General features: G+C 38.1%; 1 protein-coding gene across 9 annotated transcripts in view; it reads left to right on the top strand.

Annotated features, from left to right (window-relative positions):
* Positions 1-18,865, top strand: part of LOC131979746 (adhesion G protein-coupled receptor L2-like) — a 141,146-nt gene that overhangs the window by 34,844 nt on the left and 87,437 nt on the right. For 5 of the 9 annotated variants that reach the window (XM_059343754.1, XM_059343752.1, XM_059343753.1 and 2 more), the window contains exon 1: positions 3,583-4,179. The exons of 1 other annotated variant lie outside the window; for it this stretch is intronic. The gene's annotated coding sequence lies outside the window, so the exon portion shown is untranslated. Of the gene's footprint in view, positions 1-3,582; positions 4,180-18,865 lie in introns of those variants that run through there. 3 more of the 9 variants (XM_059343755.1, XM_059343756.1, XM_059343757.1) reach the window with 1 other exon arrangement.

The raw sequence follows: 18,865 nt of genomic DNA, 5'->3' as shown, positions 1-18,865 counted from the left end.
TTTCTGGGGTGCCACGTCAGTTACAATTGTGGTCTCCATTCAAGACGTAATATCAGGATTCAATTTGCTTCTTTTCCATTGTAACCAACAGAGGAGGCATGGTGTGCTTTTAATATGAGGGCAGAGTCAATGCAACATAATTCCTATTTGCATCATGGATGATTTATTTAGTTAAAGGCAAGCATCTGTGGAAACAGTTGCAGTATGTTGCACAAATATCCATAATAGTATTCTTCCATTTAGTGAGAAGCACAATGACCAAAGATACAGAACTGTATTCAAAATCAATATCCCCTAAATATTCCTATGAGGGCTTTTAATGTGCCTCCCAGACAAGATAATGGCCTTTTTTGCACTTTGTTTCTTTTCTTCATCTCCTATTCAGTAAAATCATTAAAATATTCACTATGCAATCTATAGAAATGTTTATTTTCTGATCCAGCTCATATTCAATCGATATGATGCTGCTTGTTTAGGTACACATTTATTATCTTACATAAGAATGTCGCATATGAAACCTGAATTTGGACTACGTGTGCTTTTCCAACATATTTGGACCAATTATGACAGAATAGCATATACCTTGCAGGAATGTGTGTCTTTGCATGTAAAATTAAAGGACCATACCATGGGTTTTTATTTTATTTTAAAATGTTTTTCATCTCATTTACTACAAATTAAATTTATAAAATGTTGTTTTCTTATAAATATGGGTTTTTCATTTGATTTCATTCAACTATTCCTGGCAGCCATTGGTTTTTATTGATAGATATTCAAATAGAGATCAGTTAACAAACTCTTGAAGCCTTCTGGAGTCGTGTAAGGTGTTTTCACATTTTTACATCACATTTTTGTTGGGTGGTGATTCACTTAACAAATGTCTGATTGATATAAAAATCTGTACCACATTACCTAAAAAATGAATACAGATTTCTGGTCTACTGTGATGTATTATTATTTAAGCAATGTTCAAGAGTTTGACATAGTTCATACTGTAAAGAAATGAATGGAAATCAATGGCTGTCTTAACATTAGGAAAAATACAAACATGCATTTAAATTTAGAGCCCAACTTATTTTTGAGACCAATATCAGTAGAGGAATGAAATTCACCAACTACCGATATGGGGCCGATATAGTGATTTTTGAGCTGGAAGTAAAAAAGACCCTTTCTATGTCAATTGTGAAGCGATTTTTCTACTTTATATCAACCAATTCTAGAATTTCTAGAGGAAATAAATACAAATAAATGGATAAATTGACTTTAGTGCTGACCATTTAAATAAAGAATAGTATGAGGCAATTTCTAAATCACCCCACACATATCAAAGACACGCTGATGCAATATATACTGACATGTCTGCAAAAGGAAAATATCAGCTGATAATAACGTCCGACCTTTAAATCAGTCTGGCTTTATTGGAATTGTCAGTAAAAGTTTAAAGTATTTATGACTTGTATTTCAGGAAATCAACACCTGTATGGTCCCTCAATTTCCACATGTGAAACTAGTAGTCATATGCTACATTGACATAAATATACAGAACAAAAGGGGTTTAGTTGTGAAAATGATATTCATAAATGCATTTTACCTTGGCTTCAAAAGCTGTAGTTATCGTTATTCACTAGTGGGATTTTATTTAAGTGTGACTCTATGTTAGGGATTGTAAATTAAATTAAATGTATTTAAATATGTGCATGAGATTTCAGTGGAGGATTGTTATGTTTCATGGTCTCAATCGTGTTTCAGAAGCTTTTCAATGTCAACAAGAATAGGATTTAAAGCCAGGCGCTGAACAAAAAAAAAGGGATTTGCTTCCTTGAACATATGGATGGACACTGAATGATTGGATTCAACGTGTATCAGCATCTGCTCTCATCGGTGATTGGATATCATTGTATTCTGGTGGTTTAGATGCATGTTTGTATGAATATGACTACTGGATTTATCTTGTGCAAGGTTAAGGGTTAATCCTTACCATTATATTGTTGTTTTTTCTGAATTTACCCTTTGCATCTTACATACTTGCTTGCTGGATATATAGCACATGACAGAGTCGGATTCTTTCTACTGCACACATACACACATAACGTAGCAACATTCATTTGTTCGGTGTATGTTGTTTATAATTTGTATTGTAAACTACCTCTCTGAAACATGTCAGGGCTGTAACTCATGAGTGTTTTTTTTTGTTATTCTTCTGCTCTACTTTGCCGTCCCATTTTTTATAATATGCATGTGTCTTTTAAATACTTTTCTACTGCTGTTATTTGATGTTAAACCCTTGTAGAAAGCTACAAGATGACCTTCAAGTGCAGAAATGAGGATTGACCTCTGGAACCATGACCCTGCTGCATAAAGCATAGGTTCTCAATCTTTTTTCAGTCAAGGACACCCCACAATGTATGAAACCCCCTTGTATGTTTATTGAAATCATTTTACATAGCCTACTTCTTATTCCGGATCCAACAGGGTGTGTTTTAGCCACCTGGAGCAGCTTTTGTCATAGTTTTCAATGTTTTTCAAAATGCGTTTTTGCAAAAGTTGAACAAGTTGAACATCAACATTGTTAAGCACTTTTTTTTTAGAATAGATTGTGAGCCTGCTCAAGACTCTTCCTAAAATGAGTTATGCACCACCCATCATCCAGGTGAAGCTCCTGGTGGTCCTCCCCGTGACTTCTCCTCTTTCATTTTTCTGTGCTCATCGTACATTTTATGAACTCTTGCCCTTAAATCAGAGCCAGAGCAAGTGCCCTCCGCCTGTCCATTTTTATGTTAAAAGGCACAGATCTGTGACTTTACCTCACTGCAAAATAGTGGTTTGGCTAAAGACTAGCAACAATTTGACGCAACTGCAAATAGCATTAAATTTATGTTATTTTCTACATTATTTTTTACATTAGTCGATTAGTTGCCTCGACCCACTTAGTCATTATATCCACATTAATGATGATTATTTATCAAAAATATCACTGTAATATCTTGTAAAAGCACCAAAAGTCTACTCAGTATCATCACAACACTGGTATCAAGGTATTTGGTCAAAAATATTGTGATATTTGATTTTCTCCATATTATTTATTTTGCAAAACATAATAAGTGCATTTTAATCATAATAATTGAATGAATTAATCTGAAAACTTGCCTGTGACCTCTGCCCCAACCCCGCTAACCGATTTTTTACTTTATCTTTAAACATCTGTGGACACCTGCGGAAATAAGTCAGCCTCATTATTTTGTGTTTTTTAAATCATAAAAGTCTAATTATCAGCAACATGTTTTTGTAACAATGAATGGCCTTGGACGTTTTTTGCCCTCCTGATTAAACAGTGGGTGATCCTGATTAAAATACTGTGCAACATGGGTTTGTTTAAGCTTGGGCAGAAAACAGCAGAACGTGTTTGTGCTTGAACACATGCATGAAATCTGGGCACACATGAGATAAGGGTTTAATATTGGCCTTAATGCGGGCTGTGATAATTAGCATCAGGATCCAGTCCGTGCCTCGCCAGGGATCCGCTCCAGGTTTTGTGCGCCGCCCTCCACAGCCAGCTGCTGCAGAGCAGGGGACCGGTGCGCCGTTTCTCCTCGCCTTGTTTGCCTCCAGTCCGGCTGTAGCTCCGACTGTCTGCACGGCGTGTGGATGAGGCGCAGAGGGAACAACCGAGAGCGCACCGAAAGCTACACTGAACAAGTCATATCATCCCTCTTCGGGCTGTATCTGTGAACCAGGCCGCTGGAGACCTCCAGACAGACTTGACGTGCTCGGAGTTTGATTTTGTAGCGAGACTGGGGCGCATCTCGTCTCCTTGAAGTGATCCTTTTTTATGCAGTCTATCCGTAGCGCTCCCGTCGGAAGAAGCCTGGGTGCACGCACAAGAGGAAGGAGGGGGGAAGTAACGATCATTACTTTTCAACAGACCCCTCGCCATGGAGATATTCGTCCGGTCCCGGACGTTTTGGCTTGAAGAGGAACAGCTACCTGCCACAGGAAACCTCACCATCTGTCCACTGTGAAGAAAGTGGAGCATGCAGCCGAGCCCCAGCCGTCTTTTGTGTGACCCGCTGCTTAGTTTCTGGGTGCCTCTTCTGAAAAAAGGAGAGGAGGGGGGCTCCTGGTGTTGATCCGAAATTCACACTCCATGCCGGGATCCATATTTTGGCACGGCGTACCACAGTAAGTAGCATTTAAAAGCGGATGTTTTGAGTCTTTCAAGGGAGATGCTGGGTTATGCCTCTGCTGGATCAATACCATTTATTTACACTCCCAGGATATCATAAGGCAAATGTCAGAAAACGGGCCCACGGGCTCCTCTAGCAGTTCAAAACTGTTGTGATGAGATCAATACATAGTCCATAGTGTTATTCTGTAGTGTCTGGAGCCTCCAGACTATTCATTAAGATGAAGTTGCATGGCTGTAAGGGTCGTCCCAGTGTGGATTTATGTGTACGTTTCCCGATATGATTTAAATTAAAAGCCAACTAAAGGGTGTATTTTTTGGTACGTGCTAAAAATCTTTGAAAATGCTTCTGCTCAGGCAGTTTTCAGGCGTTACAAATGGGATTATTTTGCATGTGAGATGAGTGCTCTGACAAGGAAAGTCCTGGATATGAATCAAAAGCCAAATGGGAGTTGATTTATAAGATACTCAGCTGTGATAATGAGCTTGATAACATGGTGAAAAAAAATCGAGCTCACACAAACATCTCCACCCAGTTTCAGGACACCAGGAGCTAAGTAGTTAGATGTCAGTTACGTCTCCATTTACTTCTCCATTTTGCGGCTATAAAATAAGATCATTTCACAGAGCATGTATAATTCACAGACCTGAGCCAGCCATGTGTGATGATGGGAAACACACACATTTATACGCACACACATACACACACACACACACACACACACACACACACACACACACACACACATAGACAGATAGAGTTTTTACAGGCGAAGGGAGCCATATCTCATTCTCACATGAAGCTTTTAGAGATAGGGCCGCATAGACTTCAGCTAGAAACCCCAGGAGAGCACGACTGTGGTGGACTGAAATATCAAGGTTAAATAACATTTACACATAATCCATACTGTCAATGCCAAATCAGGATAGTGGTGCAACCTTATATAAGCCATACTGACAAGTTAGGAAACTGAGAGCTTTCCCCCCCTGCATATACTTATATAACAGTTTTCATGCAGGGAAGTATAGATGATGACGCTTTCCAAATCCAGTTGTTTCTGGAAATAAAAATAAAAGCTTCCGACTGTTCGGGTTTGATCTAAGAGAACTGAAACATTATATAAGACATATGCACAGTGTGAGAAATTGACTCAACAGGACAAATCTGAGTATATGTGACCGTGGCGGAGAAGTTTTTCTGTCATGCCAGCCATTTTAGAGGACTAAATTTAAAAAAAAAAAAATCCTTGGCTGGGATGAATGTGGCTGCCTGATGCTGACATGCCCATCATTGATTCCTGAAGAGAAAAAGGTCATTTTATCCCCCTGCCAGTGGGCCGTAATGGGATGTTTTAGTGGTGAATGTAGATGTTACACTGAAAAATCCCCAGTCTGTTTCTTGAAACAATGATGGGACAGTAGGAATTCAAATAGAGGGTTGGGGGACAAATGTTTCCCCCTCCCTTCTCCTCTTCCTCCTCCTCCTCCTCCTCCTCCTCTCTACCTTCCCTCCATCTCTCACCCGCCCCAGACGTGCTGGTTTGGTCCATTTGTCTGTGTTGTCTTGGGAGGAAGTGCCATCTCATCTCACATTGCGCAAATGGTTTCAATGCATGCTAGTGTGAATTCTAGCGGGTTTTTGTAGCTGCCAATTTCCATATCAAAGTGTCTGCATTTCAATAGGGAGAACTTGAGCTACCAGCCCCCTTCTCTCTAAGCAGTTTTGTTCTGATAGAGTGTTGCTGCTGCTGCTGCTGGTGATGCTGGTGGTGGTGGAGGCTTCTGACAGGATTGCTGGACACTGCAGTTGGTTGTGTGTGTGTGTGTGTGTGTGTGTGTGTGTGTGTGTGTGTGTATGTGTGTGAGAAGCAAGTGTTTGTGTTGGAAGCAGATTTAGCGTGGATTGGGAGAATTTTGTTGGCCATAATCTAACACCAGAAGCCATGTATTTAGCGGAAACGTTGGACGCCGTTCAGAGACATGGTTATGTTAAAAAAATTTTGTCCTGTTAAAACATTTCCCCCCCAGTATTCCTCAGCAGGAGGATAAACCATCAACAAAGAAAGGTCTGTATTTTATTCGCAAGAAGGAGAAAACCCACTGTGTCCACGACAGGAGAAGAATAGCATAAATAACTTGATGAAAATCTGTTTGCATATTTTGACTGGTATTTTATTTCGCAGCAGTCTACATCTAAAAAGCTCCAAAAGTAAATTTGTTTTCAGGTGCAAAATAAATGGCTTAATTCCACATTCAGTGAGAGTAGATGTAAAGACGCAGAGCATTGAAGCTTTGTGAGCGACTCTAGCGGTGTCTGATTGTTTTTCTGTCGCAGAGATAATATTTATTTCCCATTCTGTGCAGCTGTTGTTTGTCAGTGAAAGAATGCGGCAAGACACTGTTTATTTTTGATGGATTTCTGCTTTGTCTTGTGGCCTAATGTCTCTGCAATTTTAGGCAGGTTTAATAGAGGAAAATAGACACTCATTTGAACCCAGGCACAAAAAGAAACAAAAAAGTGCTTCCTTGCCTTTGTGCATGCCCTTACTTTGCAAGTAAGATCAGTGCAGGTTAACAGTGGAAGAAAGTGCAGCATGTGAGACGTTATTACACAGAGACAGGGAATGTAAATGCCATTGGGAGCACAGTAGGGGTCGGTGGCCCCTTCATGGTCATCCCGCTCCTGGGTAATAACATGCGCCAACTGCTCCCTAACCTGCAAGAGAAGAGAGCTTGTTCTTTCCTTTGTTCGGACAAAATAACATAGGAAAACTTTTAAAAAAAAGAGAACCAAGAGTGGGAGTTTTGAACCAAGAGAGCAGGATGGGGGAGAAAAAAGAGAGGACTTCACCTGCCATCTTCACTCACAGCGGCGGGTTTGACAGCTGTCTTGTTCAGTTCCTCTGACATGCTCGCTGTGAAAAGTTGAGCAAACAAATGGACAGAGAGACGGAGTGATGAATAATGGTAGATCAGACAGTTTTGATTGCAAAAGTCTTAGAAAAGAAAACTCTTCAAAGACAGAAAGCATACCTTTATTCAGGGTTCATGAAAAGTTTATAAAGTTATGTTTTCAAGGTTAGGAATAAGCTTGAATTTGAAAAAGGCTCATCGGAAAATGGTTCATTTTAATCATAATCTGATGTGCCATCTACACACTCACACATGCAAAGCAAAAATCTTCTATTATTTGAAATGAAACGATCCCAACAGTCATATTTGTTTGTTGTCTCCTGGTGTTTCACGATCTAAGACAGCTTACAGCTAGATAAGTCCTCTGTTGATCTGTTACTCTGGAAATTAGCAAGCATTAAGTAATCGTGATCAAAACATACAAACAAAGTTAGTATGAACAGCTGGTAAAAAAAATCAGTGTCAATATACATTGATTAACATGAATGAATCCTGTAAGCTTTATTTTTCCCAATCACATTTATAGTAATTCAGATATGATGATAAAGGCTTTAAGAGTCTGGAGATTTTTGGTTTAGGTACTTTAGAAGTAGGGTATGGAGAATGATATGGAGAAAATTAAATATATATTTTTTTGGATCAAATGCCTCAATATCCATATAGTGATACTGTAGGGACTATAAGTGCTTTCACAAAATATTTGCACAATGACATTTTTTTAAATAATCATCTTTATTGTGGATATAAGTAGTTAAAGCAGTCTGAACCAGGAAAAGGGGACACTAATGTATCAATAAGTGTGATATAGCCCTAGTCTAAAGTGCTTGAAATGTGCTTGAATATTGCTCCTTTATAGCTGTATGAATACTGACATCAACTTGTGATGTTCAGTGCATTCTTCTTATGTTGAACTGACTTCACGCCAGTCTTTCTCTTGTTAGTGATTTCACATGCTTCCTACAATGACTCTCTCTCTCTGCATTGTAATATGTGTAGGAGGACAGGGCATGAGCAATAGCAACAGCAAGTGTAGTAAGTTTGTTGAGTCGAGAAAAAGTAAGAGTAGAGAGTGGGAACCATGCTGTGGTGTGCTGGGCCAAGCCTGGTTGTTCAAATTATTAAAAAGCTGCTGAAGAAGAGAGGTACATGCATCCTGCTCCGCCGAGGCTGCTATCGGTGAAGAAATTGGCATCAGTGCTCTTCCTAAGATGGATTTCTTCCTGGGTGAGTGTTGCTGCAAAATGGTCTTGAGTCTAGAAAGTAGTCTCTGACTCTGAGGGGATGACACCAACCTGACATTTACCAGTGATGCTGTGAAGAAGCAACCCCCCAAAAATATTTTTGAAGAGACATTGATGCTGTTCTTTTTCTGGCCTGTTAGCCAGAGAAAGAAGAAAAATACACAACAGGGGAGCGGAAAAAAAACAAAAAAAGCAAAGGGCATTTTGTTTATTTAACAAAGTGCTTCGGGGTGAGTTTCTCATTTAACTGCAAAAACCCATCATAGCCATTTTGTGGCTTGCCTCAAAAATAAAGAGACAGATGACTGGAACGAATGATTATGCGTTAGGGTAGTTAACCCGATGGATGGATATATGGTCTCGCTTCTTTTCACTGAGAAAATACGTCTCAGGGAGGAAAAATCTCCCCCATACTACCACCTCCTGTGTTTAAAATGACAGTTAACTTTCCCCCACTGGTTTAAAATGGATGTTTAATGATCAACAGAGGCTTGGAGCTTTAGGTCTAGCAGTCACGCTGGCTCTCATCGCAGAGCCTCTGCTAAGAAAGCTACCCCCTCTGAGTTGTTAGAGGACGCTCCTGCTCAAAAGGAGGCTGATTCGTGAGTGATGGATCATCAGTGGTCTCTTTGGGGTGTGTGTTAACTCTTTGGAGTGTGCAGATCTCGCCCAGTTGGGAGCCGTTGGCGGCGCGTGATGGATGTGTCCTGGGTCTTTAGGCTCCATATATCAGAAGATTAGCACTGACCTGTGAGTTGTCTGGGACGCCCTCGGAGCTTCTTCTCCAACACTGGCCGGCATTAGCATATGAGGACACTGGTCTGTCTCAGGGGGATACAAAGATAGTGTTCTTTATTTGGTTCTGTCATAGTATAGGTCACAGGAAGTGTGCAGATTAAAGTCTGAGGGCTTTGTGTTGGTATTAGGTGTATCTGACAGGTCATCTGTCTTCAAATGAGAAAATGCTTCCTCAAATTCCTAAATAGTATCATATAATTATTCTAGAAATTGAGGTCCAGGCCATGCTTCACTGCAGAAAAACCTCTCCCCTGTCCTCCACAATGGTATTCATGAATCACATAAAAATGCAAATCACTCCGCTGATGTGGTGTAACATTGTTATTTCTTATTTTGCATTGAAAAGAAAGAAACTGTAACAGGTATACAGCCAAACTCATGTTTTATTTTCCAAATGAGTAATCTCCAGGGCCTCCACATGTGATAGACAGCTCGATTTCTTTGATTGAATGCTTTCACATTAAAAGCAGAGGTACATTTGCTTCCTCAGGAAACTGTTATTTGATTTACTGAAAGGCTAAATTGATTTTTTTCCTTCAGTTTTGCGGTTGATTAGCTTAAATTATCATAAAATCTTTCCACATTTAGTCAGGGTTCTTGCAAAGTCTAGGTTCAAATTTTAATCGTAATGTTTTCAAGGTTGGGAATATGCTTGAATTTGAATGGGCTCCTTGAACATGCTTAATTTTCCAACATCATTTGGTATTTCATCTACCAAAAATCACTTATGTAAACCAAATTTATTTCAATATATAATGACTTTTACTTTTAAAAAGTTTCTGTACTTTTATGCTTGAATGCAAATACAAAAATAACATAATCTTGTGTTTTCATCTACATGATCACTTGTAATTATTCACTACATAATCATGATCAATACAATCAAAGTTAATATGAATAGCTGGTAAAATCAACAAAGTGTTTCATAATGCATACGTTCTGAGAGTCTGGAGCTGCAATGATTAGTTGTCATCAAAAGAAAAATATTCACCAACTATTTTGAAAATCAAGTAATTTGTCATGCTAAAATAGCAAAAAAGGCTGTTTTCAACCACTTAAATATGGATATTTCTTCTTTTCTCTGTTCTATATCAAATTAAACTGAAACTATTATTTTTTGAAACTGTTTTTTTCACTGATGAATAAAACATTTAAAGACATCAACTTGGACTTTGGGAAGCTTGAGTCTATGGGGCAAATTTAATTATTTTCTGACATTTTATGGACCAAGCAATCAGCAGATATATCAATAATGAAAAAATAATCATTAGAAGCAACCCTACTTGAAATAGTAAAGGGTTGAATTTTTCTCTTAAAAAGAAACCTGCGTCAATCCTGTTGAAGGCTCTCATGCACTCAAATGGTTCCTCCAGCTGTATTGCAGGCTTGTGTTGCTCTGTCTTTATTTATAGCAAGAACGCTCTTAACATTAATTTTCAGAGAGCTGTTCTTAATGTGGAAAAAGAGTCACCTGTATTCTCCTAGCTCGTTGTCTGCCCCCTCTAATGGCTATTTGATGCCCTCCTTGGTGTCACTTGGTGTCTTGTGATGAAGCCAATGTGTTTTCAAGGTGAGGAGATATTGTCAAAGCCCTCGAACGTTCCCCGGGCCTTGATTGGCAGGCGTTGTCACAGAAGATGAGAAGCGGTGGGAATCACACGGCAAAGAGAATCTATTACCCAGGATGGCAAGGCGTGCTTTCACAACGTGTCAGTGCAGTCAGCCATCTTGCTCTCTCTCTGTGTCTGTGGAATAGTCCCTCTTCGGCGCAGCGAGGGAACAGCTTTCAAGTTTAATTTTGGTGGCTGCCATAAGTAATTTTATTGATGTTTTATACTTGGGTTTCGTACTATGATGAATTATCATGCAAAACCCAAAACATTTAAGCGTTCATCAGCAGCAGTGTGTAATCCGTTTATGATTGCTGGCAGTCAACATAAAAAAAAAGTGAAATATTTCCACGTAAATGGCATCCTGTGGAAAAAAAAGCAATATAGAACTCAAAGTTCAGCTGAGCCCTTTCTGCTATAGTTGTGCTGATTTCCTCCATTTCAAAAGCCCCCCTAATACAAAGAGCGAGAGACTGCGGGCTCTGTGAGTTCCAGTGAGAGAAAAAGGCTTGTTGTTGATCAGCCAAGCAAATCAGATCTTGATATTTGAAGAGTGGAGTTGTGATTGCTAATCACTCCACTGCTGAGTTTTAATTAGGAGACTCATAAGCATTATGTCATTTCTCAGCAGAGCATAGTCGAGCATCAGATGTACTTAAGAGAACAAATAATTAGTTTTCTTCCTGGTCAGGGCTACAAAAACAAGCACAGGTTTCGTTTGTACTCCACATTAATGAGTGTTTTATTTTATGTACAGCTTAATTATGTTTCATGTACGCTTGTATACATTATCTTAAATCATATCTTGACATTATTAAAGAAACAGTTCCCCACCTAATCAAAAACAGACACTTTTCCTCTTATCTGTAGCGCTATTTATCAATCTTGATTGTTTTGGTGTGCTGAGTGTTGGAGATATGGGCTGTTGAAATGTCTGCCTTGTCTCAAATTTAATGGGTCTTTATGCACTTGTGGTGCTCGAAGTGACACAAAATACATTTGTTTTCAGAAATCATGACACAGTTACTGAAGATAATCTACAGACCTTGTTGCGACCCTGATTCCAAAAAAGTTGTGAGGCTGTAAAATGTAAATTAAAACAGATTGCATGAAAGTTAACTTTGAACATTAAATATATTGTCATTGTGCAGGTTTCAATTGAATATATGTCAATAACGGACAAACAAATCGTTGCATTCTGTTATATATATATCTGTTATATATATATATATATATATATATATATACATTTTGGATAACGTCCCAACTTTTGTAGGTTTGTAGGAACCATTTTATTTCTAGTATTTTTAGTATATAAAACTGCTCACAAAATGGTCTGTGGGTGAAGTGAAGTGCCTCATAGTCCCAACAAACTCGCACCAAAACTCAACTCACATCAAAAATCTATATTGATGAATAGCCCGAATAAATGTGTATTTTTGATTTTAGTGTGACCTGCCCCTTTAAGGGATAAAAAAAAGACTTACTTTGAGCACAGCAGCCATGCCTGGACGCTTTCTGAATGTCCAAAGAAAACCTAATCTTAGACTATTTTCTTTGAGATGGTGCTATAGATTGGACTGAGCTTATTGTCAATGGTTAGGTTTCTGTCCTGTGCTCCTAAGACCTTTGTTAGGACATTTTAATTACAGCAGAGCTGGATGTAATTGATCTAGGCTTAGAGGGATTTCACTGTCAATGAGAATGAGCCTGGGCGTTAATACAGCCGAGCAAATGCTTCCACCTCTGTGCTGCACTCACACTCACACACACACACACACACACGCACACACACACACACACACACACACACACACACACACAGTGCACACAGGGGCCGGTGCAGGCGAGGGGAGATGTGTCTTCTTGTTGACTTTCCCTTAATTCAGAGAGGCGTCTGTCTTTTATGTGTAATGGTTAAATCAGCCTCACAGGGCCGGCTGACACAACGTCTTCACTCTGCTTCCACTTTAACATATCTGTTGCCAACATTGTTGCCACCTGGAGTGTCCTCTTACGGAGCACTTTCTTCATGGTTCCGTGTTGTCACCCACCATCTTTAAATTTTTATAAGGCTGTTAGATAATGCTTCCCGATGAGGGTGAATTATTGATGGTCTTGTTCGTATGAGTGGGACAGGGCAGGCTTTTAACTCTCTGAGCTGCTGGGTCTCTTATCCGGTAACTAAGGGACACCACACAAACACCCAAAGGAATGATGTACTGGAGGAGAAAAAAAACGGAGGCGGGGGGCTGAAAATAAAATAAAAGAAGCATGCATCCTTTACACTACTGTTGGGCTAAGCCTCACAGCACAAGGGAAACTTGGCAGCAGAGAAAAGCGTTGCATCTACAGAAGCATTTTCTCTGTTTTTGAAGCATTGAGTATGGTATGGTGGCTGTGTGTTTGTTGCTTATATTTGTTGGTTTAGGTGGCAGTACTCTGGCTCTGCTTGCTTATTTTATACAGACAAATGATTTAAGTTAGGTCCTTTTGTTAAAACAGGATGTTCAGACAGTAATGGGATGTGAAGCTGTCAGGTGAATTTTAAGCATTTGAGTGGACAGTTAAACTTTTTAGCCACTAGAGGAGAAATTAGGGCTGGGCGACATGGTCAATTTTTAAATTTTTTAGTAACAACGGTAGAGAAAGCATCTCTGAACACATTTGTATTTGTATGTATTTGTCTGTATTTGAAGGTTTCATTTGCGCAGGGTTGAAAACTTGACTGTATATTTTTAAAAGAGATTTTATCGTTTTAAATACATAGTAGAAGTATCAATACTTTTGACAACCTTTATTGTTCAATTTTATTTGGTTATGTGGATTATGATACCAACAGTTCCTTTTTTTTTATTTATTTTTTTTACGTGTAGTCGTTCTCTCTGCTTCACCGTCCCATTTCGCTGCAATAAAAATGGTTGGAGTGAGATGAACGGACTAAAAAACTTTAACTTATTAGTCAGAAATATTGCAACATTTTTAAAAGTGCCATATTATCGAATTGTGATTTGTGATTCCCACCCCTAATTTGATAATCTATTAATTGTTTAGGTCAGTTTTTAAAGTAAAAACACCACAAATTCTCTGGCGTGTGGATGGATTTTCTCTGTTTTATATCACTGTAAACTGAATATCTTCGAGATTTAGACAGTTGGCCGGGCAACTCGAGCAATAAAAAGAAGTAACATCGGGCTGTGGGAAGTTGAAACAGCCGTATGTCAGTTTTACGATCTTTTATATAGTAAAATATGAGTCAATTAACCATAAAATGATCAACAGAGTAATCAATAATGAAAATAATTGTAAGTTGCAACCCTTTAGCGACTTAACTGGTCTGCTGTTATAGAGCAGTTCAAGTTGTATTGCTGAACCAAAAGCAAACTCATTCAGAATTAGAGGTAAAGGACATTTTTTAAATATAGTCTTTGTATTACTCCGTCCATGGTTCAAGGTAGCCCAAACAGTATTTATGAACATTTTTTGAAGGAGGAAACCAAAGACAAAAGTCTAATCTGTTTTTAAACAAGGTTTGAGCTGCTGCTTTGACCCTGAATGGCAAACAGTGAAACAAGCTGCACACACAGAGCGACTCCCTCAGCATACACACATAGCTGCGTCTCAGTAAAATCTGTCCTTCACCACTAAATGTACGCCCGTACACCCTGACAGCTGTCCTGATTCTTATAGCATGCACTTTCATCATTGTTCCAATTCAGTCTCTCTGCACTCGTATGGCCCTCCAGTTTGCATTACAATAGAGCGAGCAGAAAAACGTTGTGGAAATGCTGGTAAAGCGTATAATTTGGCACGCCAAAATTCAGCGGTATTGTCCTTTAAGCTACATTCTGGACTCCATTTTAACATTCATTTAGAGATGTGGACAGCCTGTTTTTTGTCAATAAATCTCACAGATTTGGTGCATTTAAGACATGAAGTCTGGACAATGTGTCTGTAAAGATTGGACCCAAATGTCTGTAAACTTATTTTCTAGTTGTTTAGAGGCTATGTTGTTTAATTATGTTGTATTTCTGTCCTTTCTGTCTTCTTAAAGCTCAGGTTGGGTCAGTGAGGAGCCCTTATGAAAAGTATGTTTTCAGCTTTTTCTTTCACAGCAGGGGAGAGTCTAACTGCCACGAAGGAAGAGACATTTTAAGCTCACCAGTGAACCTGCAGAGGTCCATCTTTCAAAATGAAAATGAAGTGCTTTACAGCTGAATCAGGGGTAGTAAGTCTTAAATAATAACACTGAGACTGTCAGTGCGGAGAAAGGAAGAGAACAGGAAAGTAATTATGTGCAAAGAAACAAGAAAAACAAGTAGGACCAGTTCCCATTTCCCACTGGAAATGCAGCAGATTGATGCCTGTGTCTTTGTTTCCAAAAGAACAGAAAGAGTGGGTGGACAAATTAATAGAAACCAATACTTAGATAAACGACTTTGTATTGAAAACAAGCACAAAACCCATCCAGGCCTACAGCGCGTGTGTGCATATTAAGTCCATGGCTCATTTCCAGCTCAATACAGCCAAACTGTAGAGCAGGACAATATGGCTAAATGACACTAGCTTGATATTTTAAGCCCTGGTGAAATACTGTATGTCTACAAAAGGATTTTTCTAATTAGAGCAGTAATTCAGAATCATCTGCTTCTAATAAATGCTATTAGATTAAAAATGCATATTAGATTATAAAGCATTTTTAATAATGTTTTGACAAATTTAATTACGATTAAAATGTTTGAATCAAGTTCAGCTTCCAGGCCAGGCCTTCCGGTGTTCTGTGGTAATTACAACCCAAAATACATGAACCACGACATGGAGCGCATCTGTGAACTTAATGTCCTTTCCCTGTTGTCCTTCAGTCTTTCATAGAATATTTTTAACGTGACCCAATTCCCAAATCAGAGTACACACTGGCATTATATTCTCCTTCACTCTTTTCTTTATTGTAATTCAAGTGAATTTCAGTTGCTTCTGTAGCGACTGTTATCAAGTTGAATTATCAGCTGTGTGGCCGCTTCAAAAAAAAAAAAAAGGTTAATCACCACTTTTAAAACTGAAATGATGCAACTACCACTTCCAGACAGAGATTGCTTGGATTGCAGGTGTATCAGCCACAAAAGCTAAAAATAATTTAAGGTGGTGCTGGAAACGGTAAACAGAAATTATGGCAACATAGTGCTAGGTATTTGTTTTAATGAGTACTGACTTACTGGAGTTTTGACACCAATGCTCTTTTTGATTTACAGATGAATATAATTCTTTTACAGATCTATTTTTCATAGAAATGTGAAATAAATGTGAAATGTTGTCTAAGCACAAGCAGTCGAGCAAAAACTGTGTTGTTGTTTTTAGTCAAAAAGCTACAAAATGCACCAAATGCCCAGCAGACAAAGTTAGCGGTTAGCGAATCGGTAGACAGTTTGGTAGATTGGTTTAACAGAGCTAAAAGAAAATTCTAACTACCCTTAAATGAATGCTATTATCACACTTACAAACTTTTAAAATCAAATAACTGAAGAAAAGTGCAAATCTGGGAAAGCTTCGATGGCAACTGAGTAGCTATTAAACACAATAAAACACCCTCAGCTGAATATCGCTGCCTTTACAAAGCAGGTATTGATGATGAGGAGGCTCTTTAGAAAACACTTTCTGCCAAGGCCAAGACACCAACATAAGATACATTAACTTACTTGTTTTTTAAAGCAAAAATCATTACATTACATTACATTACATGTCATTTAGCAGACGCTTTTGTCCAAAGCGACTTACAATAAGTGCATTCAACCTGAAAGTACTAGACATAGACCACAGGAATCAAGTAAGTACATAACTTCAAGAGCTAACTGTCATCGCTACAGCAGTGCTATATGTTAAAGAAGAAAAGAATAGAAAAGAAGAAGAAGAAGAGCAATTTTTTTGTTTTGTTTTTTTGCAAAAAACAGAAACATTAGGATGATGTTGAGTGTTCAGTGTACTTTTTTTGCTGCATCCTGATGAGTTTACCTGCCAAAAAAAAGAAGTCTGTGGTCGACTGTTAAACACGGTGGTGGGTCCATAATAGCATTGGCAGCTATCTCTTGGGACTCATTAGGACTGACGATTACTCGGCGCCATCGTGTAATGGCCAAGGTATATGAGACAATTTTACAGGACCACTGTAGCAGCACCGTGTTTTGCAGTGGGTTTTCATGAATTAAATCAAAGTCCCGGTATGGTTTCCCCGGTCGCTGGATCCAAACAGTATTTAACATCAAGGGAAATCCTGCAGAGCAAAGTGTGGAGTCGATTTCCACCTCCCTCAGCTCTCACACAAGCAGAGACTTTACCTCTCCAAGAAAATTACACACTTGTAGAAACTGTAGTCACACCTGCCTCTTGTTCGGATCGTCGGATCACACTGATCTTTAGAGTTACATTTCTTTAAAATACTTAATGAACTTATTTTATTGACAGGGCAAACTGATAAAAATGCATACTATAGCAATATATTCTAACATATTGAATATAGTGAATTCTATTGTTGCATATCGTGATCCCTTTTTCCACATTAACAAATATGAGCACGTTCTAATTCAAAACTATCAAAAACAGTAGTGCATGTTTTGGTTTTTCACATGTGAGGATGTCATATATGATCTTGTAGCACAGTGAATGGATTTTAGCAAACTTTTGCTTATTTTAGTGCTACAGCTAATGATTTTATTTGTTATAAGTGAATTTGCAGTTATTTTCACAATTGAACAGTTTAACTTTTTTGGTTTATAAATCATAAAGCTATGTATTGTTAAAAAAATATGACGATACCAGTGCTCTTAATGTGATACTGATACCAATAGAGTACTTAATTTGATTAGAGTCTGACAGATATATGAGTTGACAGATATTATCGGAATATCATTATATTATTATATAATGCAGAAAACGTTGCTTTACATGATTTTTTAAAATTCCTTTTTTTTTTAAATAGTCAGCAATTGATTGACACTGAATTGTAATAATATTTCTTGAGCTATTTATTCTTTATTTTCTCAGTTGTCGTTTATAGAATTGGCTGAGAATGTAATACATTGTTTGCATAATTTATAACTTTGTTAAATATTATTTAATGAAGTTTTATGTTTGAGAAAGTAGCCCTCTTGGTTTTGCATAGTGGTGAAAAATTGGTGCATAATCCATATAAAAAATGTGTATTTTCATTCCAGCTTGAAAATAATTAATATATCTGCCATATCTGCTGTGCATTAATTTTTCCCGTCTAAAATCAGTATCACCATAGGCTTCAAAAGTCCCATATCGGCCGGGCTCTACATTTGATACCTTTTCTTTTCTACTTGGTTCACTACCCAGCACCATTCCTCCCCATCCAAATGATTTTTACAGAAATACATTACACGCTGAACTGCCAACTCAGCCAAATACTCCACACTCGACCTCACATACCGAAATCCAAAAATATTTAGTTCACAATCATATGAAATAGAGAAAAAGAAGCAATCATCAAAATAGTTGCAGACTAATGCTCTGTCAATTGACTAATCAATTTTAATTGATTCAGCTCTGCATTATTTTCCATGCATTTTGAAATAATTTTGCACTGGGTGTTTAATCAGAACATTGGGCCAAAATGATTACAATATAATACAATATATCATCTCTCTGTAGTGGTTATAATCTGTTTTTGTTTAAAAAGAGCTTATTCATGGTACTTTGAATATAAATGTATAGTTTAATATGAGGGAAATATTCATATTGTGCTAATGATTTCAACCCTTGTATAAAGTGATTTGTGCCACTGTGTGTTTTCTAACTTCACATAACAAACTTGTGCTTACTTTATTTAACTAATTGTCCCTTGATGATTTTGTGTACAAGCGTAACACTCAGGCAACAACTCGGTATTGTCGCTTTGCTTCAGAGTGAACATTTCAGCCTTGAATTAAGGCGAATTAATGCATGTCAGTCACTAAAGCCCCTGAGTGAAAGGAGACCACACAAACTGTGCTGAGTTAGAATGCAGCCCATGTGCTGACCATGCATTGGTAATGCAAAGCAGACTGGATTTGGGACAAAAATGTGCTTTAACTTGGACAAAACTTTAAACTTTACAATGAATTCAC

The sequence above is a fragment of the Centropristis striata genome, chromosome 11 (assembly GCF_030273125.1).
Source record: "Centropristis striata isolate RG_2023a ecotype Rhode Island chromosome 11, C.striata_1.0, whole genome shotgun sequence".
NCBI classification, from domain to species: Eukaryota; Metazoa; Chordata; class Actinopteri; order Perciformes; family Serranidae; genus Centropristis; species Centropristis striata.
This window is presented reverse-complemented; position numbering and strand designations above follow the sequence as displayed.